Genomic DNA, 26,085 nt, shown 5'->3' with positions numbered 1-26,085 from the left:
TATTGGCGCCCCGTGATCACGTGACAGGGGTGCTGATGTGCGGGATCAATGACGTGAGTCCAGCTGGCACGTGTTAAATCCCACTGTCAGGGATTGACAACAAGATTTAACAAGTGATTGCGCGCCCTTCGGGCGTGAGCGGTGATTAAGAGGCACGCAATTTGGTGTACCCACACACCAGACTGGCATATGTGCAGACTAATAGCAAACAAAAATACCTGGTGTACCTCTCCTGCCACTCCTACCTTGTCTATGAAAAAGATCTATAGTTAATAGTGTTCGGGTAGAGCTATCCGATAGCGCTATCCATGAAGAAAGTGAAAGGGTAGAGCTATCCCATAGCCCTATTCCTAAAGGAAATGAACGGGTAGAGCTATCCGATAGCACTATTCCTCAATGTTCCTGAGTGTAAGCTATTTCACATGGTTGAGCGCACTTGGGATCTGCCCCCAAGGCCCTGCCCATGCCCAATGTTTGGTCCGTAGACCGCGGCTAGGAGTTAGTCCCGCTTTTGTGTACATTTTTTGGCTTTTACAATTGTTAAAAAGCTTAATAAAAGACTTCTTTGTACACACAGTTGACACTAAACCATTTGTCACTGTTAGGAATAAGTTTACCTTGCTTCTGTGTCTCAAATATTTTGACTCTTATTTGTTGGCTTTTCCTTCCCCTGGAGAAAGCCACATATAACTGCCCGTGTGAAAACACTGGGAGAAGCAAATAAATTCCTACAATATCCAAGGACTGTACCTGAGATTTATTGATGGTCATTGCAAAAGCCAACATGACAGGAAATTGACGTCCTTGCATCTGGACTGGCAAGTTTATATCTTTGGAAATCAGGTCAATTATTGGAATAAGAACTGTCTGACCCTTTGCTTTTCCATTTAAAGCAATGACATGAATAACGTTTGCTTTTAAGCTTTTCACATAAAGCCTTGTGCCATTACAAAGGCCACACTTTCTGTTAAGATTACGCAGGAGCATAATTACAGCTCCTGGTTTCAGCTTTAGTTCATGAGGAGGCATCCCAGTGGGATTCAAAGAGTTAAGAAACTCTACAGGGTAATCTGTGGGAATCACACCCTCCTCTTCAGCAATTGTGTCCACCGAGCGATATGTTGAGTGTTCACCTTGAACTTGACTAAGAATTTTGTCATTCAAGGCGTGAACGTCATCATTCAATGGCATAAAAATTGCTTTATTGGCAATTGCTTCTACCGTTGCATCGGTAATCTCAATTGAGTCGCCAAAAATTGCTGTAATTAAATCACCCTCCTCAATAAAATAATTTTGGATTTCAATTGTGTCTTCTGGTAGACCATATACATTTGACAACTCTCCATTGCCAAGTTTCAGTAACCATGAGTTGTACTCAACTTCATCCTGAGACGTTCTCATATTCTGTTGTAACTGGAACCGTGAAAACTGATTCCAGGATTTTGAGTATTTAATGGTGGACTGTACAATTTGGGCTCTTTTTCCACCTTCCACTATTGGTAGGGTTTGACGAAAATCATCACCGTTTATGAAAACTTTTCCACCAAATGGTCTTTTTTTTCCACATATTTCTTGGAACAAATTCTCCACAGCGTTCATATTAAAACAGGGAGTTATTGTTACTTCATCCCAAATAACAACAGATGACTCCCTAAGCTCTTTGCTTGAAGTGAGGTTGGCTTAATTTTTCACACTGTGGTCTCATTTGTTGTAATTCCAAGGCCAAACTTGGAATGGTAGGTGCTACCGTTTTGTAGTAATGTAGCCGCCAATCCAGTGGAGGCTACTGAGCAAATAGACTTCTTTTCTGCTTGTAGTGTCTTGTGCAAGCAGTTGTACAAAAATGTCTTCCCACTGCCTCCTGGGCCACCCAGAAAAAAACAGTGTGAGCTAGTGTCGTCTGGCTGTGATGCAGCATTGACTGCTTGCATAATTGCATCGAACGCTGATTTCTGAGCTTCATTAAGCATAGCTTTCAATTGCTCGGCCTCCTGCTTTATTACAGCATAATTCAGTTGGTTCAGTATTTCATCTGGAACATTTACTGGAGTTGGCAATCCGTAGTCAGCACAGGACTTTTTATTGCTTAAGAGCACTTCATTAATATCACGAAGAGCCAGTTGCTCAGCAATTTCTGGAGTATACCACCTGGTGTAATCCTCCATAAATTTGGTTTTATATTTTTGCCATAATTCCAATGGTTTAGCTGGTTCCCCATATACACAAATTATAGCAAATAATTTGCGAAGTTGGTAGGGCATTTGGAAAGTGATTGCATCTGTTATACCGTCTTCCCATTGGGAATCGTCTTCCAAAAGATGAAGATCAATGCTCGTATTTTTATACGCGTCATGTACGACTCCATTGACAGTCCTTAAGTCAGCATAAGACTTTGCTCCTCTTACGTGAAGTAAAAGGAGTCTTAGGTAATACTGCTCACCATTTGTTAAAGAGACTGTATACATTTGGGCAATAGTTTTCCCAAATTGAGCCCATTGTTTTTTCCATCCTTCTAGTACAGCTTTTCTATCCCAGACATAGTGTTCAGGGATTTCACTGTACAAATACTGATGGGGGGAAGCGTCAATTCTGTTTAGATCAAAATAAGCCTGCAGAGTAGAAGCTTTTGAGTCTGAAATGACCATATCCACATTACCATCTTTGAAAAACACTTGCTGCATGTTTTCAAGGTGAACAGCAAGCCTTTTAATGGTATGTGAAGCATCATGTATTTTATTTTTTCTGATTCTCCACATGCTCTCAGGGGCGCTTATATACCGAGAATCTAGGTACATGGCTGGTTCATTCCAGTTTAATGTATCAAACTTGATATTTGCACAGTCATGTCTTTTGTATACATATTTGAAAAGATATTTAACACTTTTTATTGAAGCACATATCTCAACATTGATATGGCAATTGTACTTGGGTAATAAATAAAGGTTGTATGGAACTACCCATCTATTGTCGATTTCTCGCGTTCCTCATCTGGTTTTCCCAGTATTGTGTCGACGGTACTGTGGATAACCATCAACATTTCAACATTGGGGTTTATCTCTGTATTAAATTCCTTTGGGAATTTTTTTGCGCATTGACCATCTGTCATGCATATAGCACCGGGTTGATATTCGCCACATGGGCCATGAATCATATGCTTCATCACTGCCTCATGCAGTTTTGGATTTGCTGTCTCATTTGGGATTTCAGCAGAGACCAATTCGTCAATTATTTATTTGTCCCTCTGTTTATCTTCCTCTCCGAGGATTAAGAGCATGTGAGCGTGTGGTAGTCCACGCTTTTGAAATTCTATTACATGCACATAGGCAACTACACGGCCAAAAATGTGTTTTTTCAAAATCTCGTTAAGCACGGCTTGGAGTTTGATTTTAAATACTTGTACAACCAAATCTGGTCTGAACTCTGGCCTTTGCCATAGTTCTAAGTTTTCAGTAACTTCTTTCCACTTTGGGTTACAGGTCATCGTAACAAAAAGATCTGGATTTCCGAATTTTTGGACAATTGTCACGGCGTCTTGTTAATTTTGCTGCATAGTTCTTGGGCTTTCAATGAAAGTGGATGGTAAAATTACTGGTGTCCCAGATTTTAGCCCTTGGTGTAATGCAGCATTATGGATGTGATTCATAACACCGGCATAACTGTCAACGCGTAATGCCTTTTGATTTTGTTTTATATATTCTATCCTGTCGGATTCAATTTTGACGTAACTGTCAACGATAAATTGTTGCGTCAACTTCCCAGCATTTAAAAGGGGATTGAACTCATCACGAATGGCAAACCTGTATGCATAGTACTGCAACAGGGTGAGTTTTTCTTGTCGATCTTGATCCACTGGTATGGATGGTAGATGAATGTCACCAATTCCTTGATGTTGCACACTTAGGGCATTGGAGTTGTCAAATTTATTGTCCATCCACTGACCCCATATGGGAATATGTCATTGCATCACACTTTTTGTGAAGAAAGCTGATTTGAACAGTATGGATGATCAATTAGTCAAGTTGATGAAAGGAGAGCATCAGCACTCCAATAACTTTATGGCTAATATAAGGCAATACAATAGCTCGCTTGCTTTGGCATCAATGGGAGCACAAGTAGCGCCACCTCCTGGGCATGGTCCATACTGTTTTCGAATTCATGGACAAATTTACCACAGAACTGCCCCATTGCATCCTGCTGTGGGTAGTACTCCCAAGTTTGCCCAGATTTATATCTTGGACTGTGAAGAAGCATTAAGTACAAAAAGTCAAGCAAAAAAAAGTGCCTCCCAGCACTGCTATCATCTCTTGGAGAGAAAATGAAAGCAATTAACCCACTCGCAAGAGCCTTCACAATGATGAGGGAATTTGAAATAGTGGAAGAGAGGATTGCTGAACTAGAAAATCGCGATCCACTCGAAATAGCAATGTCAATTATAAATGACTACAACGATGACCAGAGGTGCTACAATGCACCAAGGTGCAATTAAGTAGCTATAATTTATCAAAATGCAATGGGTGAACCGCAACTTAATAGGGACATCAGAGTTTACCTCAAAAGTGAAAAACACTTTTCACTTTTGAGGTAAACTCTGATGTGGGCGATCAAAAGAACGTATCTGCACCGAAATGGTATCATTAAAAACGTTGCGGCGACCGAAAAAACGTAATTCTGGCGTTTCGGATTTTTTTCTCGCTACGCTGTTTAGCGATCAGGTTAATACTTTTTTTATTGATGGATCGGGCGATTCTGAACGCGGCGATACCAAATATGTGTAGGTTTTTTTTTATTGTTTTATTTAGGATGGGGCGAAAGGGGGGCGATTTAAACTTTTATATTTTTTTCATATTTTTAAAAACATTTTTTTTTTTTTACTTGTGCCATGCTTCAATAGCCTCCATGGGAGGCTAGAAGCTGGCATAGCCTGATCGGCTCTGCTACATAGCAGCAATCATTAGATCGCTGCTATGTAGCTGAAATGCAGGTGTGCTGTGAGCGCCGACCACAGGGGGCGCTCACAGCAGGCCGGCATCAGTAACCATAGAGGTCTCAAGGACATCTATGGTTACCATCCTGATGCATCGCCGACCCCCGATCATGTGACAGGGGTCGGCGATGCGCTCATTTCCGGCTGCCCGGCCGGAAGCGGTAGCTAAATGCCGCTGTCTGCGTTTGACAGCGGCATTTAACAGGTTAATAGCGGCGGGTGAATAGCGATTTCACCCGCCGCTATTGCGCGCACATGACAGCTGTACAAAACAGATGACATGTCGCGAGTTTGATGTGGGCTCAACGCCGGAGCCCACATCAAAGGGGGTGACAAGGCATGCGCAGTAATAGTATGACGCATGTCATGAAAGGGTTATATTTTTGTGGAAATTCAAAAACTGAAAAGTGGGGCGTGCAATATTATTTGGCCCCTTTACTTTCAGTGCAGCAAACTCACTCCAGAAGTTCATTGTGGATCTCTGAATGATTCAATCTTGTCCTAAATGCCGAATGATGATAAATATAATCCACCTGTGTGTAATCAAGTCTCCGTATCAATGCACCTGCTCTGTGATAGTCTCAGGGTTCTGTTTGAAGCACAGAGAGCATCATGAAGACCAAGGAACACAACAGGCAGATCCGTGATACTGTTGTGGAGAAGTTTAAAGCCGGATTTGGATACAAAATGATTTGCAAAACTTTAACCCTTAGTGACAGCCAATACGTCTTTTAACTGACCTGAGATATAAGAGCATAGCCTCCCCATACAGGTGACAATCCAGCAGCTGTCCACTGTACACTATAGCTGACAACTTGCTGCATCAGCCACGATCAGTGTTTGCACTGTCCAAATCTGTTTAACCCCTTAGATGCTGCTGTCAATAGTGACTATATCATTATAAATGGATAACAGAGTGTGTGGGCTTCCTCTTTATCCAAATTGGTGCCCTCAGATCATGATTGTGTGGCCCTGATGTTTGCAATTGCAATTCACGACCAAATAGCGGCCTTAGAGTCTGACGGCTGTAGTATTCTGTTCAGAAGTTAGAGGCATTTAGGTGGTAAAAATACACATTTTCATTTCTGTCATACCACTTTGCATTAATTCCTGTAAAGCACCTGAAGGGTTAATAAAGTACCTGACAGCAGTTTTCAATATTTCAGGGGGTGCTGTTTTTAAAATGGTATCACGTTGGGGGTTTCCCAATATATGAGACCCCTAAAGTCACTTCAAACATGGATAAGTCCCTAAAAAAATAAATTTTGTGACGTCCCTTGAAAAAATGAAAAATTGCTGCTACATTTTTAAACCTCCTAAAATGCTAACAAAATAAAATAACATTTTACCAATGGTGCTGATGTAAAGGCGACATGTGGGAAATGTTATTTATTAATGGTTTCCTGTGGTATGACTATCTGGATTAAAGGGATAATTATTCAAATTTTGAAAATTGCTAATTTTTTAACATTTATCTCAAACTTTTGATATTTTTTATAAATAAACACAAAACATATCGACCTAAATTTACCATTGTCATAAAGTATAATGTGTCACGAAAAAACAGTCTGAAAATCACTGGGATTTGATGAAGCGTTGCAGAGTTATTACTCCATAAAGTAACACTAGTCAGATTTCAAAAATTTGGCTCCGTCACTACATCCCAAGGAGCACTGTGCAAGCGATCATATTGAAATGGAAGGAGGATCATACCACTGCAAATCTACCAAGACCCAGCCGTCCCTCTAAACTTTCATCTCAAACAAGGAGAAGACTGATCAGAGATGCAGCCAAGAGGCCCATGATCACTCTGAATGAACTGCAGAGATCTACAGCTGAGGTGGGACAGTCTGTCCATAGGACAACAATCAGTCGTACACTGCACAAATCTGGCCTTTATAGAAGAGTGGCAAGAAGAAAGCCATTTCTCAAAGATATCCATAAAAAGTGTGATTTAAAGTTTGCAACAAGCCACCTGGGAGACACACCAAACATGTGGAAGAAGGTGCTCTGGTCAGATGAAACCAAAATCTAACTTTTAGGCAACAATGCCAAAGATATGTTTGGCGTAAAGGCAACACAGCTCATCACCTTGAACACACCATCCCCACTGTCACACACCATCCCCACTGTCAAACATGGTGGTGGCAGCATCATGGTTTGGGCCTGCTTTTCTTCAGCAGGGACAGGGAAGACGGTTAAAATTGATGGGAAGATGGATGGAGCCAAATACAGGACCATTCTTGAAGAAAACCTGTTGGAATCTGCAAAAGACCTGAGACTGGGACGGAGATTTGTCTTCCAACAAGACAATGATCCCAAACATAAAGCAAAATCTACAATGGAATGGTTCACAAATAAACATATCCAGGTGTTAGAATGGCCAAGTCAAAGCCCATACCTCAATCCAATCGAGAATCTGTGGAAAAAGCTGAAAACTGCTGATCACAAATGATCTCCATCAACCTCACTGAGCTAAAGCTGTTTGCCAAGGAAGAATGGGCAAGAATTTCAGTCTCTCGATGTACAAAACTGATAGACATACCCCAAGCGACTTGCAGCTGTAATCGCAGCTTACCGAATAAGCTGCAGAGGGAACCCAGCTTCCTGTATCGCTGTAGTTTACTGAGATAATGACTTTTGGGTTTTCATTGGCTGTAAGCCATAATCATCAACATTAACAGAAATAAACACTTGAAATATATCACTCTATTTGTAATGACTATCTAACATATGAATTTCACTTTTTATATTGAAGAACTGAAGTAAATTAACTTTTTGATGATATTCTAATTTTCTGAGATGCACCTGTAAGTGCTCAGCATAGAGTGCCGGATAAATATGATCCCAAACGTTATGAAAAATGATCCCAATAAAAGCTTCAACTTAATTTACAAAAAAAATCAAGCCCTCACTCAGATCTGTCATCTGTTAATAGAAATATAGTGGGCTTCCACGTTACTGGTAGCATAAAGGCTCTAGAAAAGATAAATGGCTCCTTGCCCCCCTAAACCCAAAAAGAAATTCAGCAAATTCTCCACTCCCAAATCCAAATGTTCCCCCTCCCTTCTGAGCCCTAGTGTGCCTAAACCACATTTAGTGCCCACGTTTGGCATTTCTGAAATGATGAGAGTCTGCCTAATACAGTGGGGCAAAAAAGTATTTAGTCAGTCAGCAATAGTGCAAGTTCCACCACTTAAAAAGATGAGAGGCATCTGTAATTTACATCATAGGTAGACCTCAACTATGGGAGACAAACTGAGAAAAAAAAATCCAGAAAATCACATTGTCTGGTTTTTTATCATTGTATTTGCATATTATGGTGGAAAATAAGTATTTGGTCAGAAACAAAATTTCATCTCAATACTTTGTAATATATCCTTTGTTGGCAATGACAGAGGTCAAACGTTTTCTGTAAGTCTTCACAAGGTTGCCACACACTGTTGTTGGTATGTTGGCCCATTCCTCCATGCAGATCTCCTCTAGAGCAGTGATGTTTTTGGCTTTTCGCTTGGCAACACGGACTTTCAACTCCCTCCAAAGGTTTTCTATAGGGTTGAGATCTGGAGACTGGCTAGGCCACTCCAGGACCTTGAAATGCTTCTTACGAAGCAACTCCTTTGTTGCCCTGGCGGTGTGCTTTGGATCATTGTCATGTTGAAAGACCCAGCCACGTTTCATCTTCAATGCCCTTGCTGATGGAAGGAGGTTTGCACTCAAAATCTCACGATACATGGCCCCATTCATTCTTTCATGTACCCAGATCAGTCGTCCTGGCCCCTTTGCAGAGAAACAGCCCCAAAGCATGATGTTTCCACCACCATGCTTTACAGTAGGTATGGTGTTTGATGGATGCAACTCAGTATTCTTTTTCCTCCAAACACGACAAGTTGCGTTTCTACCAAACAGTTCCAGTTTGGTTTCATCAGACCATAGGACATTCTCCCAAAACTCCTCTGTATCATCCAAATGCTCTCTAGCAAACTTCAGACGGGCCCGGACATGTACTGGCTTAAGCAGTGGGACACGTCTGGCACTGCAGGATCTGAGTCCATGGTGGCGTAGTGTGTTACTTATGGTAGGCCTTGTTACATTGGTCCCAGCTCTCTGCAGTTCATTCACTAGGTCCCCCCGCGTGGTTCTGGGATTTTTGCTCACCGTTCTTGTGATCATTCTGACCCCACGGGGTGGGATTTTGCATGGAGCCCCAGATCGAGGGAGTTTATCAGTGGTCTTGTATATCTTCCATTTTCTAATTATTGCTCCCACTGTTGATTTCTTCACTCCAAGCTGGTTGGCTATTGCAGATTCAGTCTTCCCAGCCTGGTGCAGGGCTACAATTTTGTTTCTGGTGTCCTTTGACAGCTCTTTGGTCTTCACCATAGTGGAGTTTGGAGTCAGACTGTTTGAGGGTGTGCACAGGTGTCTTTTTATACTGATAACAAGTTTAAACAGGTGCCATTACTACAGGTAATGAGTGGAGGAAAGAGGAGACTCTTAAAGAAGAAGTTACAGGTCTGTGAGAGCCAGAAATCTTGATTGTTTGTTTCTGACCAAATACTTATTTTCCACCATAATATGCAAATAAAATGATAAAAAACCAGACAATGTGATTTTCTGGATTTTTTTTTCTCAGTTTGTCTCCCATAGTTGAGGTCTACCTATGATGTAAATTACAGACGCCTCTCATCCTTTTAAGTGGTGGAACTTGCACTATTGCTGGCTGACTAAATACTTTTTTGCCCCACTGTATACAGGTGCGTGTCTCCAGAAGCATGAGCAGGGCTAAAGGTATTGGTCACTATAGCATACTGGTCACTACAACGGAAGTTTGCAATTTTCACTCCACAACATCCACTGCTGTTTGTTTCTGGAAAACACCCATGGAGTCAAAATTGTCACTACATCTTTAGATAAATTCCCAATAGGTTATCATTTCCAAAATGGGGTCAATTGAGGGGGAAAACTATTCTAGGGAAATCTGCCTCCAGGAGGCAAATAGTGCTCAGTCCCTCCTGAGTCTCTCCGTATGGCAAAGCAGAACTGTACAGCCACATATGCGGAATCTCTATATTCAGCAGAAATTGTGGGACAAATTGTGGTGCCATTTTTACCCATTTCCCAGTATGAAAATTTTAAACTTGGAGCTAACACACAATCTTGGTGGTAAAAATGTAAACATTTTTTACTTCACTGCCCAATGGTATAAAACTCTGTGACACACCTGTAAAATATATAATCATTACAATTCTAGATGAATTAATTGAGAGGTTTAGTTTGTAAAATGGGGTCACTTATAGGGGGTTCTGCGGTGTTGGCACCTCAGGGCCTTTGCCAATGTAACATGGCACCCTCAAACAAATGCAGCAAAATTGGCACTGTAATATGGTGTTTCTTCTGAGCTTTGCACTATGCATCAAAAGTAGTTTTCCACCACACATTTGGTATCGGTGAACTCAGCAGACATTGTACAACAAAGTTTGGGGTCCATTTTATCCTGTAATCCTTGTGAAAATACAAAATTTGTAGCTAAAAAAAGATTTTTGTGGGAAAAATGCGATTTTTTTTAATTTTTGGGGCTTAACGTTCTAAACTTCTGTGACGCACCTGGGGGTTAAAGATGTTCAATATACATCTAGATAAATTCCATAAGGGGTCTAGTTTCCACTGTTTAGGCACATCAGGGGCTCTCCAAACGCGACACGGAGTCCACTAATTATTCCAGCAAATTTTGCATTAAAAAAGTCAAATAGCGCTCCTTTCCTTTCAAGCCCTCCAGTGCACCCAAATTATTGTTTTCCACCACATATCGGGTATTGGTGTACTCAGGAGAAATTGCACAACAAACTGTAAGGTCCATTTTCTCCTGTTACCTTTGCAAAAGTAAAAAAAAATTAGGTCTAAAGGAAAATTTTTGTGAAAGAAAAGTAAAAGTTTACTTTTTCCTTCTACATTGCATTAATTCATGTGAAGCACCTAAAGGGTTAATAAACTTCTTGTATATGGTTTTGAGTATCTTAAGGGGTGCATTTTTTATAATGGTGTTACTTTTGGGTATTTTCTGTCATATAGGCCCCTCAAAGTACCGTCAAATGTGAGGTGGTCCTTAAAAAATTGATTTTGCAAATCTTGTTGTAAAAATGAGAACTCGCTGATCCACCCTTATAACTTGTTAACAAAAAAAATTGTTTCAAATATTGTGCTGATCTAAAGTAGACACGTGGGAAATGTTATTTATTAATTATTTTGTGCGATATGACTCTGATTTAGGGACATAAAAATTAAAAGTTTGAAAATTGCTAAATTTTCAAATTTTTTTCACCAATTTTCCGATCCTTTTCACAAATAAACGCAAGTCATATCAAAGAAATTTTACCACTATCATGAAGTATAATATGTCAGTAGAAAACATTCTCAGAATAAGTGTGATTCACTGAAGCGTTAAAGAGTTCTGACCTCACAAAATGACATTGTAGAGAATTGTAAAAATTGGCCTGGTCAGGAAAGTGAACACAGGCTTCGGGGTGAAGGGGTTAAAAAGAAAAGAAAAAAAATATATATAGTACTAGCAGAAGAGCCCGACGTTGCCCGGGCATAGTAACTAACTGTGGTTAGTTATAGCACCTCACGCCTCTCATTTTCCCCTCACATCTTCCCCCCTAACACCTGTCATTTTGACCTCACACCTGTCATTTCCCCCTCAGTAAATACCTGTTTGTCATCTCCCCTGTATATAGTATATATCTGTGTCATCTCCTGTATATAGTATATACCTGTATGTCATCTCCCCTATATATACCTGTATGTCATCTCCTCCTGTATATAGTATATACCTGTATGTCATCTCCCCTATATATACCTGTATGTCATCTCCTCCTGTATATAGTATATACCTGTATGTCATCTCCTCCTATATATAGTATATACCTGTATGTCATCTCCCCTGTATATAGTATATACCTGTATGTCATCTCCTCCTGTATATAGTATATACATGTGTGTCATCTTCTCCTATATATAGTATGTACCTGCATGTCATATCCCCTGTATATAGTTTATACCTGTATGTCATCTACTCCTGTATATAGTATATACCTGTATGTCATCTCCTCCTGTATATAGTTTATACCTGTGTGTCATCTGCTCCTGTATATAGTATATACCTGTATGTCATCTCCTCCTGTATGTAGTATATACCTGTGTGTCATCTCCTCCTGTATATAGTATGTGTCTGTGTCATCTGCTCCTGTATATAGCATATACCTGTATGTCATCTCCTCCTATATATAGTATATACCTGTGTGTCATCTCCTCCTGTATACACTATATACCTGTGTGTCACCTCCTCCTGTATATAGTATATACCTGAATGTCATCTCCTCCTGTATATAGTATATACCTGTATGTCATCTCCGCTGTATATAGTATATATCTGTGTGTCATCTCTTCCTGTATTAGACCTCGTTCACACGTTATTTGGTCAGTATTTTTACCTCAGTATTTGTAAGTTAAAACTTGGAGAAAAACAATCAGAGGAAAAGTTTATTTGAAACACGTCACCACTTCTGTATTTTTCTCCCACTCGTGGTTTTGGCACCCCCAAAGTCCACCAGTAAAAACTTCAAATCATCTCGCAAAAAAAAAGCTCAAAGACACTGTAAAAGTAATATACGGTAGTTAAAAAAAAAACCCAGTAAAATACACACACCCAAACCAAATCTAATTTAAATCTCCCATTTAAGTAAAAGTACTGCAGTGCTGGGCTGCAGTTATCAAGGAAAGTACTGGGCTGCTGTTAATCACTTAGTTTAGTCAGTTACCGGAGCAGATTTCAGTTGATCGTGGGGGACCACAACTAATAAAAATTGATGACCTTTCTCAATAAGAGAAGCCCTAGACATTGCACACTTAAAAGGCATATTTGTAATTCTCTATCTTCAACACCCACTGTGCACTAATTTCTGGAAACGCCAGTGGCGTCAAAATAGTCACTACACCAGTATATCAATTCCATGAGTGTAATTTTTAAAACGGGGCCATGTTTTTGGGACTTCTGTTTTGGTAGCTTAGCGTCTCTACAAATGGTGCTTACTAACTACTACAGAAAACTGTAAGGCTGGGTGCATACGTTCCGGATTTTTCACGTTTTTTTGCTATAAAAACGCAAAAAAAACCGCTCACAATAAGCATACTATTAAAATAATGCAATCTGCATTTTGTATACACATGCTGCGTTTTTTCCCTGAGCGGAAACACATTCCGGGAAAAAAGCAGTATGTTCATTAATTTGCAGAATCGCAGGGATTCCGCACACATTAGAATGCATTGATCCGCTTACTTCCCGCATGGGGCTATGCCCACCATGCGGGAAGTAAGCAGATCATGTGCGGATGGTACCCAGGGTGGAGGAGAGGAGACTCTCCTCCACGGACTGGGCACCATATAATTGTTAAAAAAAAAAGAAATAAAATAAAAAATTGTGATATATTTACGTACCTTCTGATGGCCCCCGAAGTCCTCCCACCTCTCAGCGGTGCACGCGGCGCCTTCAGTTCCCCGGGGTGCTGTGTGCGAAGGATCTGGGATGACGTCGCGGTCCTTCGCACACAGCATCCTAGCTGCCGCGTGCACCGCTGAGGAGATCGGGTGACGTCGGAAGGTGATAATAACCATTTTTTTTTATTTTATTTTATTATTTTTAACATTAGATCTTTTTAATATTGATGCTGCATAGGCTGCATCAATAGTAAAAAGTTGGTCACACTTGTCAAACAGTGTTTGACAAGTGTGACCAACCTGTCAATCAGTTGTCCAAGCGATGCTACAGAACACTTGGAAAACGCTAGCATTCTGCAAGCTAATTACGCTTGCAAAACGCTAGTGTTTAGCGGGAATACGCATGCCAATTCCGCATGCGATATACCCACGGCAATTCCGCAACGTGCGCACTTAGCTTAAGCACCAAAAGCCAAATGGTGGGCTCTCTCTTCTGAGCCTTGCCATTTGCCCAAATACAAATGTCAAAATACAATATCTAGGGAGAAATAGTATTATAGGATACTCTGTATCTTACTACTTCTGGTAAGGATTTTACTTATTATTCAATACACAATCCATGTACAATGGAATCCAAATCAGTATGAAATAATAAAAAAATACTTTGACATATCAAGTTACCAAATCAAATACAACAAATGTATAACTAAGCTTTATTATATAGAATTGTATATGTATCAGTGCACAACACACTCTAAAAGCATGGTTCGGTGCCTATGACCATAATGGTAACTACCATGATAAATGAAACGGCAAAGCACATGTATAAGGGAACTTGTGAGTTGAGGCAAAAAATTATAAGATGACGAAAAGACGCTACACGTATCGCCACCTGCTCTGTGGCTTCCTCAGGGGTAACTGTAAGTCATAGTGTCAGATAATGTCTTCTACTGTATAAACACATTAAAATAATTGAGAAATAAAATTAATATTAATTATTTTGATTGGGGCGAAAGGGGGGTGATTTGAATCTTTTATGCTTTTTTTTTTTTTTATATTTTTAAACACTTTTTCTTACTTTTGGCATGCTCCAATAGCCTCCATAGGAGGCTAGGATCTGCCATAGCGCGATCTCCTCTGCTACATAGAGGTGATGCTCAGATCACCTCTATGCAGCAGAATTACAGGCTTGCTATGAGCGCCGACCACAGGGTGGCGCTCATAGCAATCTGCCATCAACAACTATAGAGGTTTCGAGGAGATCTCTGTTTGTGATGGCAACGCAGCGATGACCCCCGATCAAGTGACTGGGGTCGTCGCTGCGTGTATTTCCGGACCGGCATCTGGAAGTGCATTTAAATGCCCGCTGTCAGAGTTTGACAGCAGCATTTAACCACTTAATAGGTGTGGGTGGTTCAGCTCGTGCCTATAGCGGGCACGTCAGCTGTTAAAAACAGCTGACATGCCGCGGCTTTCAGATGGGCTCACTGCCGGAGCCCACCTCAAAGCGGGGGATACTGCCAGCTGATGTACTATTCCATCAGCTGGCAGTAAGAGGTTAAGAAACAACAGTTATAGTCTACATTATGACATCCGACACACTACATACATGTGCCTCTATGTCAGTAGCAAAAGCAATTCTTCAAAAGTGTTTTGCAGTCGACTTTCGTTTTATAATCCATATCACATGCTTCTCGAATAAGATTCCAGCAATAGTCAGCCAGCATTGACGTACTCCACTTTCCCTGGTACCTTTTCTCCATCAGCGCAATGTCTTGGTGAAATCTTTCACCATGTTCATCGCTAACGGCACCAAGATTGGCTGGAAAAAAGTCCAAGTGAGAATGTAGAAAATGCATTTTTAGTGACATATTGCATTTCATCAAATGATATACTGTGAGCATGTTGTCCACGAGCTGTTCAGAGATCAGTGCCCTGCTGTTGCCAATGATGTGGGGTAAAGGAGTTAAAAACAGTCAGTGAATACCTGACGAAAGAAATCCTCTGTGATCCCCTGCTGTAATGTCAGTATTCTCTTTTGCTTCCTCCCCTGCCCTGGAGATGTGGCATGCTCCGCACACGGTCAGCTGAATGATTCACTGTGCCTGCGCAGAATTCACATAATAAGTACTTGCATATGTATAGATCAGCAATTTATGTTATTTCAGTGGAAAATTATGAATATACTGTTTCAGAAAAAGTTCATATATGAGTTTGTAGAATTATAACACAATATTATAATGTTTCGCATCATTTCTCAAAAACCTTCATTTCTGAAATCAGCATGAAAACAATCTATCAGGAACTCTCAAAATTTTCTGAGGGAGAAAACTTTTGTAAAGGTCTAATTAGTGCACAACTTTACCAGTTGAGCAGGTACCAACACATTTGCAGTGCTAAACTTTCCTCCCACCTCTCATCTAACTTGTTGTTCGACAATCTACAATCTGGTTTCCGCCCCATCACTCAACTGAGACTGCCCTGACCAAAATCACTAACGACCTACTTACCACCAAAGCTACTGGACAATACTCTGTACTTCTCCTTCTAGACCTGTCATCTGCTTTCGACACAGTTGACCACTGCCCCATACTACAGATCCTCTCTTCCTTTGGCATCAAAGACCTCGCCCTATCCTGGATCGCCTCTTACCTTTCCAACCGCACATTCAGGGTCTCCCACTCCCACACCACCTCCTCATCCCACCTTCTCTCTGTTGGAGTCCCCGAAGGTTCTGTTCTAGGACCCCTACTCTTCTCAATCTATACACATGGCCTGGGACAACTCATAAAGTCCCATGGATTCCAGTACCACCTCTATGCTGATGACACTCAGATCTACCTTTCTGGCCCAGACGTCACTGCTCTGCTGTCCAGAATCCCAGAGTGCCCATCAGCCATATCTTCCTTCTTCTCCTCTCGCTTCCTCAAACTCAATGTGGACAAATCTGAACTCATCATCTTTCCTCCATCCCACAGATCTTCCTTACCTGACCTATCTATCGCAATCAATGACATCATGCTTTCCCCCGTGCCGGAAGTCCGCTGCCTCGGAGTAACCTTCGACTCTGCCCTGTCCTTCAAACCGCACATCCAAGCTCTTCCCATCTCCTGTCGCCTCCAGCTCAAAAATATCTCCTTTCCTCAACCTTCAATCTACTAAAATTATTGTGCATGCCCTCATCATCTCCCGCCTTGACTACTGCAACATCCTTTTCTGCAGCCTCCCTGCTAACACCCTTGCACCTCTCCAGTCCATCCTTAACTCTGCTGCCCGACTAATCCATCTCTCTCCTCGCTACTCCTCCGCTTCCCCCCTCTGCAAATCTCTTCACTGGCTCCCATTCCCTCAGCGTATTCAGTTCATATTACTAATACTGACCTACAAAGCCATCCATAACCTGTCTCCTCCATATATCTCTGAACTAATCTCCCGATATCTTCCCTCACGTAATCTCCGGTCCTCCCAAGACCTCCTTCTCTCCTCCACACTTATTCGCTCCTCATCCAATCGCCTCCAAGACTTCTCCCGTATATCCCCCATCCTCTGGAACTCTCTGCCCCAACACGTCCGACTATCAACCACATTCGGATCCTTCAGAGGGAACCTGAAAACCCATCTCTTCAGGAAAGCCTACAGCCTGCACTGACCCCGCGGCCTCCTCATCACTACCGAAGCTACCGCCTCACCAACACCGGAGCTCCTGCAACCCTCAACCTACTGTCTCCTTCCCCATAATCCTGTAGAATGTAAGCCTGCAAGGGCAGGGTCCTCGCCCCTCTGTATCAGTCTGTCATTGTTAGTTTGTTTACTGTAAGTGATATCTGTAATTTGTATGTAACCCCTTCTCATGTACAGCACCATGGAATCAATGGTGCTATATAAATAAATAATAATAAAATAATCACCTGCAGCAGATCCACGGGTCATAAAAACCAAGAGCAACTGAAATGGACTATTGAGGATTTTTCTGTGTTGCTGGTAGAATCCCACAAGAAGGATCCATGACACACAAGGGATCAAGCAATGCAGTTTTAATATCTACACATTTCAAAGTCATCAGACTTATTCCTCAGGTTTTTTAGGATTGTTGGGGGTCCCAATGGGCAGACCCCCACCAATCAGCAATTTACCTTCTATTCTTTGAAAAGTGTATATTATCTTTTTTTTGAGAATGACTCTTTAGTTGGCCCACCCCAGGTTATATTACCCCACACAGTGCACCCCTGCTGTGTAAATATGTACATTTTGTTTTGCCAAAATCAATCACCATATATCCATCACAAACGATCCCCAGCACGGTTGCACCACTTTGCTGCATTAAATACATATACAGTAAATATATATAATTTGTAGCATGCAGTCTTCAGTGTAACACAATCAGATGCACAAACACCAGTGGCTGACTGGTAACAGCGCTAATCAACCCAGTACTATTGTACGAGTGATCAATCTCACCTGGTGTCACAACCAGCCATGGACAATGGCGTCTCGGACCCAAAAGTTCAGTGTTACAACATGAAGCAGCATGCTGCTGCATTTACTTTCTGTGATGACTTAGTTTTTACAAATATCGGTATCTTCTTTTTACAAATATCGGTATCTTCTTTTTAATAGATACCTTTTTTTTAATCGGATAACTTATTATTAAGATTTTATTTTAATAATACAACAAAAGCAAGCAAGTCCCCCCTTACTCATCTCTGTATAGTTTACAATCCCACCATACATGAAACAGACCATCATTACAATCAGTAGATACAGAAAATAAAGAAGTAAAGATTAACAGAAAGTTGTGTTAAGTCAACCTCATTATGCACCCCCATGAAAACAGATCTGTAAAAAAATATACTGTATGTATAAAGCATTTTCGTACACCTATGTGACTCAACAGGAGGTGGAACAGGTATTAAAATATACATACAATTCAGCCCAATGAGAATAATATAGACATTCCGTGGTAATTTCTCCAAGCTTCCCATATTTTGTGATATTTATGCACAGCCCTGTGGTATCTTTATACCCCTTCCTCCAAACGTAGAAGCAAATACTTGATTTGGGCTATACCTTTTTAACTCCCTAATCATGGCTTAAATTTAAAGAAGTATTTCAGGGGGAGCCATATTGGAGTATTATGAACTATATATAACAATTGCGGCATCAACACCACTTTTTACTAGATTTGTGCGCCCCATTACTGAGAGAGGTAAATTGCACCAAGTGTTAATCTTTTTCTGAAATTTTGTATATAATGGATCTACGTTCAGGAGTATGAAAGAAAAAACATTAGCGGATATCTGAATACCCAGATACTTAAACTCCTTCCCCACTCTCAACCATGTCTGTTCCACCTTGGACGCCCGAGAGAGATCTAACAACAAAAGGATAGATTTTTCCCAGTTAATACGCAGTCTTGAAAAATCACCAAATTCATCAATCATAGCTTGGCATTGACTGAAGAGTCCTTCGTATCACCAAGGAACAAAAGAAAATCATCCACATATAATGCGATCTCTTGGTCCACAGGCTGGAAGACAAAACCCTCAATGTACCTGCTAGCCTGGAGTTTAATAGCCAGTGGCTCCAAGGCCAATGCAAATGACAGAGGGGACAAAGGACACCCCTGCCTCGTCCCCCTACTTAATTTAAAGTGTCTTGACACAGCCCAGTTAGCTTTAATCTGCGTACACGGATTAGCATATAATAATATGGCCCAGGCCATGAAGTTTTCCCCAAACCCTATGCCCCTCATTACTGCCCAAAGGTACTCCCACTCGACACTGTTGGTGTCAAGCACTGCACGCTCTACAACACTCAATGACTATCTGTAGATTACGAAGCAGACATCTTATATTTATAGAAGTAGACTTGACTGGCATAAAGCCCATCTGATCCTCATGAACCAGGAATGTAATAACTTTAGCCTCAGTGCCAGTATCTAAGCTAAAATCTTAACATCAACCTGTAACAACGAGCTAGGTCTATAGCAGTCATTATAGACAAGATCCATCCCCTGTATTTGAATCAGAACTATTGCAGTTTCACACATTGAGGTAGCTAGTCTACCCGTCTCCAGGGACACCCAGAAGACCTCCAGCAGTTGGAGCAATAATACGGAGCTCAAATCCTTAATTCAACTGGGAGACCATCAGTACCCACGGCGTCATTTGGTTGAAAAGTATTCAGAGCCTCTTCTACTGAAAGTGGGGAATCCAGGGCCTCTTTGAACTAAAGTTAACTGTGGCAATGACAAAAGGCCATGGTAACTATCAATAGTCCTCGGTGTCTTGCAAAACTTAGATGAATATAAATGATTAAAAAATTGGAAAAAATTCACCCACAATATCATTTTAAAGCAGCGATCATGGACCCATCCTCCGTTTAATTGCGGATATAACTGGGGAGCCCTGCTGTGCTATAGCCACCATAGCAAGATGTCCCACACTTTCCCCTTCTGTGTAATAATTCTGTTTAATAAAGAACCTCTTATTTTCCGCTTGTTCAAGAAGATGGTTATTTAGTAAGTTTTGTGCCCCCACCCAAGTTTCTTTGTGCTCCTGAGTGGGAGATTCTACACTTTTCTCCCTCATCTACCTATAACTCCCTACTCTTTGATTTAATACAAGAAATTTCTTTAATAAGAATACCCCTTAGGAAAGCTTTCATCGTGTCCCAGACTTTTAGTGGGGAAGCAGAGCCATTATTATTCTGGAAAAAGTTATTTAGTTTTTCCCACAGACCTGCCTTATCTCTCAATACAGCCAAGCAATAAAGGTTGAGCTTACACATTGTCCAAGATTTATTAACTGCTGGAAGGACGCTAAGGACTAATCGCAGAGGGGAATGGCACGATAACAGTCTTGTAAGATGTTCTACATTTTCCACCAATGGCAGCAAGAACTGATTTCATTTAGCCAAGTCAATTCTCGACAGAAAGGAGTGAGAGGCCAAAAAACAAGAATATTGGCGTGATGTTGGAAATTTAATGCAAATGTCATACCATTGCAATTCCCCCAATATCTTACCCAGAGTTGTCTCTCTCCCCTCCCTACTCACTGTGTCTCCATGATATTTATCTAGTGTCAGGTTAAGATAAGTATTGAAATCTCCCATCATAACAATCGGAATAGATTGGAACTCAGTAAGAAACAGGCCTTTGTACAATTTTCACTGTGAATGGCGGTGGAACATACACTGCCCCAATACACACCCGGACCACAAACAGTAAGCACTCTAAACAAATAAATCTACACTACGGGTCTATCCAGGATTTTTCATGAAAAGGAAATATTTTAGTGAATAAATATACTGAAGCCTCTGGCGTGGGATCTATAGGTAGCATAAAACGATGGATCTCCCCACCATTTGCTCAGCGACTGAGCACTTTCAGGTGTCACACGTGTTTCTTGAAGTTAAAATATCACATTCTTATAGTCTAAGGGTTTTAACCCCTTAGTGACGGAGCCAAATTTTTGAAATCTGACCAGTGTCACTTTAAGTGGTAATAACTCTGCAACCCTTCAACAAATCCTAGTGATTTTGAGACTGTTTTTTCATGACACATTATACTTTATGATAATGGTAAATTATCCGCAGAAGAAAAAGCAGGAAAATCAGCAGTGCAGTTTTGCACTGCGGGTTTTCCAAATCAGGACCTGAAAAAAACCGCAGCAAAAAAAGGATCGTGTGAACAAGCCCTTAAAGTGTCGTGAAATTGGTTTGAGTTTCTGGAGGTCATCTTCAGTCATCGCACCCTCGATGTCCAGTATATGTTTGCGGACTCCCCTACTAAGTTCCCGTGTGGTCACCTAATATATAATTGCCTAGAATACTACTTCCTGCAATTTGTGCCAACTTCCGTGGCTTTGTCCGGAGCTAATGTCCGGAGCTAATGTCCGGAGCTAATGTCCGGAGATAAGTGACGTCACCAGTGTCCTACACCCAGGCAGAGCACAGGGGCCCCAGGCAGCATATGGGGCCCCAGGCAGAGCACAGTGGCCCCTGGCAGAGCACAGGGGCCCCAGGCAGCATATGGGGCCCCAGGCAGAGCACAGTGGTCCCAGGCAGAGCACAGGGGCCCCAGGCAGCCTATGGGGCCCCAGGCAGAGCACAGTGGCCCCAGGCAGAGCACAGGGGCCCCAGGCAGCATATGGGGCCCCAGGCAGAGCACAGGGGCCCCAGGCAGAGCACAGGGGCCCCAGGCAGAACATGGGGCCCCAGGCAGAGCACAGGGGCCCCAGGCAGCATATGGGGCCCCAGGCAGCATATGGGGCCCCAGGCAGAGCACAGGGGCCCCAGGCAGAGCACAGGGGCCCCAGGTAGCATATGGGGCCCCAGGCAGAGCACAGGGGCCCCAGGCAGCATATGGGGCCCCAGGCAGAGCACAGTGGCCCCAGGCAGAGCACAGGGGCCCCAGGCAGAGCACAGGGGCCCCAGGCAGCATATGGGGCCCCCAGGCAGAGCACAGGGGCCCCAGGCAGCATATGGGGCCCCAGGCAGAGCACAGTGGCCCCAGGCAGCATATGGGGCCCCAGGCAGAGCACAGTGGCCCCAGGCAGAGCACAGGGGCCCCAGGCAGCATATGGGGCCCCAGGCAGAGCACAGTGGTCCCAGGCAGAGCACAGGGGCCCCAGGCAGCTTATGGGGCCCCAGGCAGAGCACAGTGGCCCCAGGCAGAACATGGGGCCCCAGGCAGAGCACAGTGGCCCCAGGCAGAGCACAGGGGCCCCAGGCAGAACATGGGGCCCCAGGCAGAGCACAGGGGCCCCAGGCAGAGCACAGGGGCCCCAGGCAGCATATGGGGCCCCAGGCAGAGCACAGGGGCCCCAGGCAGCATATGGGGCCCCAGGCAGAGCACAGGGGCCCCAGGCAGCTTATGGGGCCCCAGGCAGAGCACAGTGGCCCCAGGCAGAACATGGGGCCCCAGGCAGAGCACAGTGGCCCCAGGCAGAGCACAGGGGCCCCAGGCAGAACATGGGGCCCCAGGCAGAGCACAGGGGCCCCAGGCAGAGCACAGGGGCCCCAGGCAGCATATGGGGCCCCAGGCAGAGCACAGGGGCCCCAGGCAGCATATGGGGCCCCAGGCAGAGCACAGGGGCCCCAGGCAGCATATGGGGCCCCAGGCAGAGCACAGGGGCCCCAGGCAGCATGTGGGGCCCCAGGCAGAGCACAGTGGCCCCAGGCAGAGCACACACCAAATCGGAGGCCGAGGGGCCCCGCCAACCAAATCGGAGGCCGAAGGGCCCCGCCAACCAAATCAAAGGCCGAGGAGCCAATTTGGTGGGCGGGGACCCTCGGCCTCCAATTTGGTGGGCGCGGCCCCTCGGCCTCCGATTTGGTGGGCGGGGACCCTCGGCCTCCGATGTGGTGGGCGGGGACCCTCGGCCTCAGATGTGGTGGGCGGGGCCCCTCGGCCTCCGCTTTGGTGGGCGGGGCCAGGCCCCTCGGCCTCCGCTTTGGTGGGCGGGGCCGCTCGGCCTTCGATTTGGTGGGCGGGGCTCCTCGGCCTCCGATTTGGTTGGCGAAGCCCCTCGGCCTCCGATTTGGTTGGCGGGGCCCCTCGGCCTCCGATTTGGTGGGCGGGGCCCCTTATCCTCCGATTTGGTGTGAAGGGACCCTCGGCCTCCGCTTTGGTCGGCGGGGCCGCTCGGCCTTCGATTTGGTGGGCGGGGCTCCTCGGCCTCCGATTTGGTTGGCGGGGCCCCTAGGCCTCCGAATTCGTGGGCGGGTACTCTCGGCCTCCGATTTGGTGGGCGGGGCCCCTCGGCCTCCGATTTGGTGGGCGGGGACCCTCGGCCTCCGATTTGGTGGGCGGGGACCCTCGGCCTCCGATTTGGTGGGCGGGGACCCTCGGCCTCCGATTTGGTGGGCGGGGACCCTCGGCCTCCGATTTGGTGGTCGGGGACCCTCGGCCTCCGCTTTGGTGGGCGGGGCCCCTCGGCCTCCGATTTGGTGGGCGGGGCCCCTCAGCCTCCAATTTGGTGGGCGGGGACCCTCGGCCTCCGATTTAGTGGGCGGGGACCCTCGGCCTCCGATTTGGTGGGTGGGGTCCCTCGGCCTCCGATTTGGTGGGGTACCCGCCCACGAATTCGGAGGCCGAGGAGCCCCGCCCACCAAATCGAAGGCCGAGCGGCCCCGCCCACCACATCGGAGGCCGAGGGGCCCCGCCCACCACATCAGAGGCCGAGGGGCCCCGCCCACCACATCAGAGGCCGAGGGGCTTCGCCAACCAAATCGAAGGCCGAGCGGCCCCGCCCACCAAAGCGGAGGCCGAGGGGCCTGGCCCCGCCCACCAAAGCGGAGGCCGAGGGGCCCCGCCCACCACATCGGAGGCCGAGGGTCCCCGCCCACCAAATCGGAGGCCGAGGGTCCCCGCCCACCAAATCGGAGGCCGAGGGTCCCCGCCCACCAAATCGGAGGCCGAGGGGCCCCGCCCACCAAATCGGAGGCCGAGGGTCCCCGTCCACCAAATCGGAGGCCGAGGGTCCCCGCCCACCAAATCGGAGGCCGAGGGGCCCCGCCAACCAAATCGGAGGCCGAGGGGCCCCGCCCACCAAATCGGAGGCCGAGGGTCCCCACCCACCAAATCGGAGGCCGAGAGTCCCCGCCCACCAAATCGGAGGATAAGGGGCCCCGCCAACCAAATCGGAGGGCGAGGGGCCCCGCCAACCAAATCGGAGGCCGAGGGTCCCCGCCCACCAAATCGGAGGCCGAGGGTCCCCGCCCACCAAATCGGAGGCCGAGGGTCCACACCAACCAAATCGGAGGCCGAGGAGCCCCGCCCACCAAATCGAAGGCCGAGCGGCCCCGCCCACCAAAGCGGAGGCCGAGGGTCCCTGCACACCAAATCGGAGGATAAGGGGCCCCGCCCACCAAATCGGAGGCCGAGGGGCCCCGCCAACCAAATCGGAGGCCGAGGGGCTTCGCCAACCAAATCGGAGGCCGAGGAGCCCCGCCCACCAAATCGAAGGCCGAGCGGCCCCGCCCACCAAAGCGGAGGCCGAGGGGCCTGGCCCCGCCCACCAAAGCGGAGGCCGAGGGGCCCCGCCCACGACATCGGAGGCCGAGGGTCCCCGCCCACCAAATCGGAGGCCGAGGGTCCCCGCCCACCAAATCGGAGGCCGAGGGGCCCCGCCCACCAAATCGGAGGCCGAGGGTCCCCGCCCACCAAATCGGAGGCCGAGGGTCCCCGCCCACCAAATCGGAGGCCGAGGGTCCCCGCCCACCAAATCGGAGGCCGAGGGTCCCCACCAACCAAATCGGAGGCCGAGGGGCCCCGCCCACCAAATCGGAGGCCGAGGGTCCCCGCCCACCAAATCGGAGGCCGAGGGGCCCCGCCAACCAAATCGGAGGCCGAGGGGCCCCGCCCACCAAATCGGAGGCCGAGGGTCCCCACCCACCAAATCGGAGGCCGAGAGTCCCTGCCCACCAAATCGGAGGATAAGGGGCCCCGCCAACCAAATCGGAGGCCGAGGGGCCCCGCCAACCAAATCGGAGGCCGAGGGTCCCCGCCCACCAAATCGGAGGCCGAGGGTCCCCGCCCACCAAATCGGAGGCCGAGGGTCCACACCAACCAAATCGGAGGCCGAGGGGCCCCGCCCACCAAATCGAAGGCCGAGGGGCCCCGCCCACCAAAGCGGAGGCCGAGGGTCCCTGCACACCAAATCGGAGGCCGAGGGACCCCACCCACCAAATCGGAGGCCGAGGGGCCCCGCCCACCAAATCGGAGGCCGAGGGTCCCCGCCCACCAAATTGGAGGCCGAGGGTCCCCACCCACCAAAAGTAAGTGCGGCCCCAAAAGTAAGTGCGCCCCCGGGTGCAAAAGTAAGTGCGCCCCCGGGTGCAAAAGTAAGTGCACCCCCGGCCCCGGGTGCAAAAGTAAGCGCGCCCCCCAGTCCCGTGTGTGAAAAGTGCTGCTGTAAAGCTGGTAGCGCTGTTCAAGCACCATGTATTTCCTTCAGGAAATGCCCATCTAATATATAATTGCCTAGAATACTACTTCCTGCAATTTGTGCCAAGAAAGAACATACCAATATACATAGTTATTGATACATATTATTTATTATTTACATTATTGTTCTTAAGCAAAGAACCGTTGTTGTGGCATTTGCCACAACACGCAAAGTTGTTGTCTGATGTCTTTCATCACTCCCCTCATAAGCATGTTCATGGATCCTGTGTAACTGTACCTTAAATAACAAGAATTGTCAAGAGCTGGTGAGTGCAGCCATTTTTTGTTCTTTCTTACTATTATTTATTAATTGTATTATTCTTACATTTGAATAAATAAAGTATATATGGATTCTAGACTCCCGATTCTTTAGAATCGGGCTGCCATCTAGTACCAATATAAATAAGCCCACAAGGGCAGGTAGCATGATATACTACCGCCTTAGTGGTACAAGTAATGGTATGTGTAATTTGTTACATTATGTCCTTCCTTGAATTTGTGAACTCTGTTGTATTCCTAATATTCTGGCAGGCTACACACTTGCCACATTTAGTACAACTCCATTTGGGACCCTTGGACCCAAAAATTAATTTTGGGCCAACACCTTTGTGATAACTATGAACAAGTTGGTCCTTAAAGTTATGTGATTTCCTTA

General features: G+C 45.5%; 1 protein-coding gene across 2 annotated transcripts in view; it reads left to right on the top strand.

The window, feature by feature from the left end:
• Positions 1 to 26,085, top strand: part of HHLA2 (HHLA2 member of B7 family) — a 184,197-nt gene that overhangs the window by 150,811 nt on the left and 7,301 nt on the right. The gene's annotated exons all lie outside the window — the stretch shown is intronic.

Source organism: Ranitomeya variabilis, chromosome 3 (assembly GCF_051348905.1).
Source record: "Ranitomeya variabilis isolate aRanVar5 chromosome 3, aRanVar5.hap1, whole genome shotgun sequence".
Taxonomy (NCBI): domain Eukaryota; kingdom Metazoa; phylum Chordata; class Amphibia; order Anura; family Dendrobatidae; genus Ranitomeya; species Ranitomeya variabilis.
The sequence above is the reverse complement of the archived record's forward strand: the minus strand, read 5'-3'. Positions and strand labels throughout refer to the sequence as shown.